The sequence below is a fragment of the Python bivittatus genome, unplaced genomic scaffold, assembly GCF_059951505.1.
Source record: "Python bivittatus isolate LINGU-HERP-01145 unplaced genomic scaffold, Pbiv_v1 ctg000350_np1212, whole genome shotgun sequence".
NCBI classification, from domain to species: domain Eukaryota; kingdom Metazoa; phylum Chordata; class Lepidosauria; order Squamata; family Pythonidae; genus Python; species Python bivittatus.
In genome coordinates this window covers 35,266,492-35,273,123 of record NW_028277074.1, presented here as the reverse complement: position 1 = coordinate 35,273,123, position 6,632 = coordinate 35,266,492, and positions in this window count along the sequence as shown.

Here is a 6,632-nt window from a genome sequence, read left to right as displayed (position 1 = left end):
AAAATGTTCCATAATTCAAGCCTGTGCGCTTTATTATAACTCTTCCTAAATCACCAAATGTGCAAGAAAATTCCTTCCTCACTTTCCATCACCTGGCATCAAACTGCACTGCACTTTCTCATTGTCACCTGTCATTCCCTTTCAGTCAGACATTGGAAGTCTGCCAAACAGCTTCCCATGAATGCTTAAGAAACTAACACACATACACAAAGTTTTTGTATACAGTCTTGTTACCTTTCCCTTGTATAAGGGAACAACAGCAGCGTTATTTCTATAATCAGGCATAGATGAAGTTTTCACAGACCTACTGAACAAGTTGCAGAGCTATTCCACAAGCAAATGTCATCCATATTTTAGCATTTCTCCTGTTACATCATTTACCTCAGTAACCTTCGGATTTTTCAACATGTTCACAGCGGTTATAATTGTCTTTTATTATTTTTTCCCTTGGGTTGCAACCTGTATAGCATTATTTTCAGATGAACCCCTTTGTTTTCATTTGAACTCTTATTCCCATACAAATTTCTAAAATTGTCTTTCCATCATTCACTCAGTTCAGTTTCATCCCAAAACATACAACTCCGTCCACAGAGTCAGGCAGCATACAAGTTTAATAAATTATTATTATTGCTTTGTTTTAATTCCATTCTACTAGAGGCTTTTCTCCTACTCCAAAACATTTTTAAAAATGTCTATTAAAATTGCATCCCTGTCCGTTTTTTCCAAAATCCTTTCTTGACACTACCAAAAATGGTCTTTCCCACATTCACAACCTCTCATTATCTTTGTATTCTTCATAATCTGCTCAGTCTTTCATCATAATCAGTTCAATTATCCTTTTAGATTTTGTCTGTAGTAATAAACAGCCACATATAGCTTTTCCTAAGCAGGTACTTGCCAATCACCATTCTAATTATTTTGGGATGTAACAGTTACCTTTTCTGTACTCCGTCATCTTGTTCCCACCCATCTATTCAAGCCTAAGAGAATAACTGTTTCCCCCAGATCACATTTCTTCAGAAGGTTTAGCAATTTTTCCCAAAACTCACTTCTTGTTTCATTATTACTATTCCCTAGAACATAACGTGCATCACAAACACCAGCCTATGCATTTCTACTCTCATACACATCCACAGCTATCTCAACATCAATTCATACTTTCTGAAGGTACACCTTCCATTAATCAATTCTACTCCACAAAATCAGACCACCTTCACACTGATCTATTACATTTATCAGCCATGATGAGCAACAGTGGTCAATATTCATTGACTCATCTGGTGACAACCATGGTATATGGAAGATTGCAACTTGCAATGTAAGGATAGTAAATGATAAAGAGTTTGAATTAACAGATAACATGAAAGAAAACTCTTCCTTAAAAGAAAGTGGAAACTTGTAAGCATTAAGTATTCACAATATCAGTTTACATAACAAAATTCTTACAATAAGCATAAGTAGCAGTCATAGTTATTTAGGGCGAGTACAGATAAATCAAAATTACACACAATATAAACCAATATCACAATAAAATAATATAATCAATGTAAGAGGCTTACTAATATAATAATGCTAATAATTCTTAATGTCAGCACAACTTTAATATAAATCTAAGTGAATACAATAATGAAAAAGAAGGCTTTTCCAGCTTCATAAGCATTTAAGGGCCTATTTAAATGGAAAAAAGTCCTAAAACATGAGGTGGCGTTTTAACATGAGAAAAACTAATTGACCTTGATTTCATGATTCAGCCAAACACACAGGAGCAGAACTGGTAATGAAGTTTTTCATATAACTGGGTGTTTCTGTAGGCATGGGCTAGAAGGTCAGCACCAGCAGATTAAACTGATAATACTTCCAGAGATCCAACCAACGTAAGGAGCTATGAAAAGAAGGATTAGGGAGATATTGGGAGATATCCAGGATCACATGAAGTGCTCTATTTTGGATGTGAACTAGCAGGTAGAGAACAGTTAGGAAGGCCTGCCACAAAATCACCACAGTAATCCAGGTAGGACACCAGCAAGACATGGACTGACTGCTTAGCCATTTCTAAAGTTAGATGTGAACAAATTCTTGAGATATTTATTAAATTCTAAGCTGGCATTCTGCAGGCTATAGGAAAGAGGAGCAATGCAAGAGAACATGCATGACACACATGAATTTTTGTATTTTGTTGGTCTGAAGCAATTAGCATTAATGTGACTTGTATTTACTCATCTGTTTTGCAAGTATGATCAAACACGCAATAATGCATCACTGAAAAACGTAACATTTCTTTCCTCAGAATATTAAGTTATCTATCCTAGCTGGAGACAGAGGAAAATTATAATAAATTTATCACAACTATTTTATTCCAAGGAGAGGTTTCCATATATTTTGGACTTCAGCTCCCAACCCCAGGAAACATAATGAGTGGAAAGGGATTGCAGGAGCAGGAGCAAAAACCACACCAAGGGCACTAAGTCGCTGACTTCAGCTTTACTCATTTACCATTCAGGATCTTGTAAAATATAGAATATACCACTAACCCTGCCCTAAGATATAGAAGTAAACATTTGAAGCAACAAATTAAGAAATTATAATATTATGTTCCTTCCTTGTTACTCCCAAATATTTTTAACTGATTCAGCCTAATTACTTATTTGGGAACATATTGCATTCTCAAAAACCTTGTTTAAAATTGGGTTTAATGTCTTCAGTATGATTAGAAAAGAGACATCCCAAAACAATATTTGAATGTCCTGTCTGTGTTTGGTCAAGAACTCCCTCATACTGTCCCATTAAAAAGAATAATTTAGCATTGGGAAAACCATAGTTTTTTATGCAGACAATTCCATGTTCACTCTGCAACATCATTAGTTAAAAAGAATCAAGTAGGTGGTGGGGAAGATTTGGGCTCTGCAAAGTTGCTGCCAAAATAGATGGCATAAGATAAATCTTTTGACCAAATATATAGCAGCTTAACAGGAGAGTTGCCCAGAATGCAGTAACTGTATGGACATTTTAAAATAATATTTGGCAATTTACTTTTGAGCCAATTTTTATGTCCAAGATCTGCGGCTTAGGTATACTGGCTCAAATGCAGAACTGGCTTTTCCCAAAGCTACAAATCTAATTACCTCCTCCCAGCACTATCATTTATGCATGGAGATTACTTAAATTGGCCTAATTGTCCATGCGCATAGAATAGATAGCATTCTGAGAAAGCAATCTTGGTGGTCCTGAATTTCAACATTCTACCCAACCTACATTTGGTTTATAGAAGTGCCTAACTACTTTTCCTCATATCACTATAACCCAATGTGTATCCTGACCACAGGCAACTCCTCTGCCCCATCTAACCAATTATCTAGATGGTGTGTGATGTCCACAGTCTTCAAACCGGATAGGTAAGGTACCAGGCAGTTGGCATACCAATCTGTCTATGTCTCTAATAATTGAATCTCCCATTACTAAGAGCCCCCTCTGCCCAGAAGTATATTCTTAGTCATAAGAATATCTGTTCATCCTCCACGATCTAAGTTCCTTCTAAGATTTTTTTTTTCTTATTTTGAGAGATGTCCTTGAACCCTGAAAGCTTCATTCTCCATGACTGCTGAAACATTGCAATTGGAATGGGGTGCCTCTGTTTCATCCTTGAAGGCTTCTGTTATTAACTTCTCTCTCAGCTTCTTCTGTTCAGCTACCTCAGTCTTCAGGGCTGCTTGGTCCTGAGAGCCAGTTCATTGCACCATGACTTCGGCCCACAGGGAGATAATCAAACATACAACACTTACAATATGCTGGATAACCCCCACAGTTCTGCTGAATTTCTGACTGCATGGCTGTTGTTATTTCTTATATTGATAGGCAATCCAGTTCTCTCAATTATTAGGAAAGAGGTTAAATGGTGAGGTCTTCTCATCTTTCTGCCAAACTAGCACAGGTGCTTTGTATGTGAGTCCACTTCACTGAAGTTTATTAAGGAGCATTGACACTTTTTCACTTGGGAGAGTTGAGTTCCTCAATAAAGTGTCTCCTTTGCCAGCATCTGGCTACAACCAGTGAAATTGGGAGGGCTGAGTTTAAAAATGTGGGTGTGTGCATAGTTTAAGGGGGAATGGATATCAGATATCTCCTGAGTATGGAGATGTTATCTTTGCATAATCAGTAGGGAGTTATTTGAGTGTAATTTCTAGAAGGGCATGGACCTGTTCAGCCCCTCACAATATTCTTTTCCCAAAAGTTGCCCTCTAGTTCTTTTGCTGTTTTATTTAGTTTCAATATAGTTCTGGGTTGGGTTTTACAAACTGAAATAGCATCTGCCCCTACAGTTCAGTTGGACTGTTCTGTAACTTTTCTTTCAAATTTAAATCCACCTCCAAAATTAGTTTAAAATTTAGAATTCAGAGTTCCAATGTAGTATAGTAGTTAAGATGTTGGACTAGGAGTAGGGAGACCCAGGTTCTAGTCTACCCTCAGCTACACAAGCTCACTGGGTGACACTGGGCCAGTCACTCTCTCTCAGCCCAACCTACATCACAGGGTTGTTGTTATGGAGGGAAATAGTAGGAAGGAGCACTATGTATGCCAGGTTGTGTTCCTGTACAAAAGGTGGGGTATAAATATATAACCTGTGAGCAAGAATAAACTCAGTGACATGTTGACATTCCAGTTAGACCAGTGTTTTTCAAACTTGGCACCTTTAAAATGTGTGGATTTCACACATGCTGGCTGGGGAATTCTGGGAGTTGAAGCCCATACATCTTAAAGTTGCCAAGTCTGAAAAACACTGAATTAGACCAGCAAGAGATGTACGTTTTGCAGGATTTCCTTGGGAGTAAGTTTCTGAGTTATTAGGAATTACTCTCTTGGGATTTAGTTAATACTTTGTTTAGTAATACTTCACATAGTTGCTTAACAAGTCCACTTCACTACAATTTATAAAGGAATACTGACTTTTTGCTACTGAGGCCGTAATACTTCAGCTGAAGTGAGTGAATGAACTAAACTATACCAACAAGCATGTGTCAACAGTACTTTGCTTGTAAATAAATATATCACACATGAATAAACATAAATGAATATATTATTTATTATTTGGGTTTAAATGCCACTCTACTCCATAGACTCAAAGCAGCTAAAAATATCCATATAGTAAATAAGTTCAAAACACACAAATAAGAAAACACCATATTGCATATCAGTCTGGCAGACAGTCTGCTGCCCTCCAACTATAATCCAGGATCAGTTTCAACTAACTTCCAAAGGCCCTGTAGAAGAGCCAGGTCTTGACTGCCTTCTGAACACCAACAGAGACACGGCCATCCTTGCCTCCAGAGACAAGCTGAAAGGGGACAAAATGAAGAAGATTTGCCTCTATACCTTCTTATATTGAACTCTTAAGTGGAAGATACCCATAACATGCCCTCTTGTTTGCCTCTTACAAAATGGCAGATTCCACTTGGAGGTGTCTGTCTGTCAATCAATCAATCAATCAATCAATCAATCATCTGATTTACCACATGGGCAGCTGCACTTTGAACTAGCTGCAGTTTTTAAATGTTCTTCAAAGCAAGCTCCAAGTAGAGCAAATCACAGTAATCACAATGTGATAAGGGCATACATGACCATCATTAAAATCTCCCATTCCAGAAAAGGCCACAATTGGTGCAAAAGCTATCCCAGCCATGGCTTCTATCTGCTCTTCCAGCAAGACTGGGCCAGCTCTAGACATTTTGGTGCCCTAGGTAAAGTCATGCCTATGGTTAGGCTCATCTTGTGATTTGTTAGGAATTTCAAAAAAATGCTGTCATGTTTCTTTTTTTCTTTGAGTTTTTGAGCTTTACATTTATGACTTTCACTGCCAGCCATTTTTTTTCCTTTTCTCAGACATTTTCACCCTACTGTGAATCACAGTAAACAATTTTAATTACATCAGCACCCATTGTTGTCATATGACAACAATTCTGCAAAATTATATTTAACCCGCAAGCAGACATGCTGGCACGCAAAGTACATCGTTACCATTTTTCCAGATATAACTTAAAGCTGATAGTCACGCAACTCACTTGCTCAATACCTTTTTATCAAACTTTTGTCTTGCTGCGGTAATGTTAAAAGCTGCCTGAGGTGCATAGCTGTAATAATAATGTCTTTTTGATGACTTTCAACATCTGGCTAGTGTGCTATTCACTACCACTTGATTGACTTTTTCTATGTTTTTGAAAAGCATAAAGAAAAAGTTATAAACCAACGAGGAAAGATTATCAGATTTTATACTCATATTATGTATTTCGGAAGTTTTTAAATTTTGGCAGCCCCTAAAATTTAGTGCCCTAGACCACTGCCTGGGTTGCCTAGGCCTAAAACCAGCCCTGAGCAATAGCTGTTTCCAGGAAAAGCCCCAGACTGTAGAGCCTGCTCTCTCCTGAGTAACTTCATCTAGAATCAGAGTTGGGATTTCTCTGCAATCTAAAGACATTTGAATCAAGAGTCATTCTGTCTTACTGGGGGTTAAGTCTGAGCCTGTTTCTCCCGATCCATACACTGAAAGCCCCCAGGCACTGCATCAAGACTTCAGCTGCATCTCCTGTTTAACCCAGGGTGGACATACACAACTGGGAATCATCAGCACACCTGATGATTTC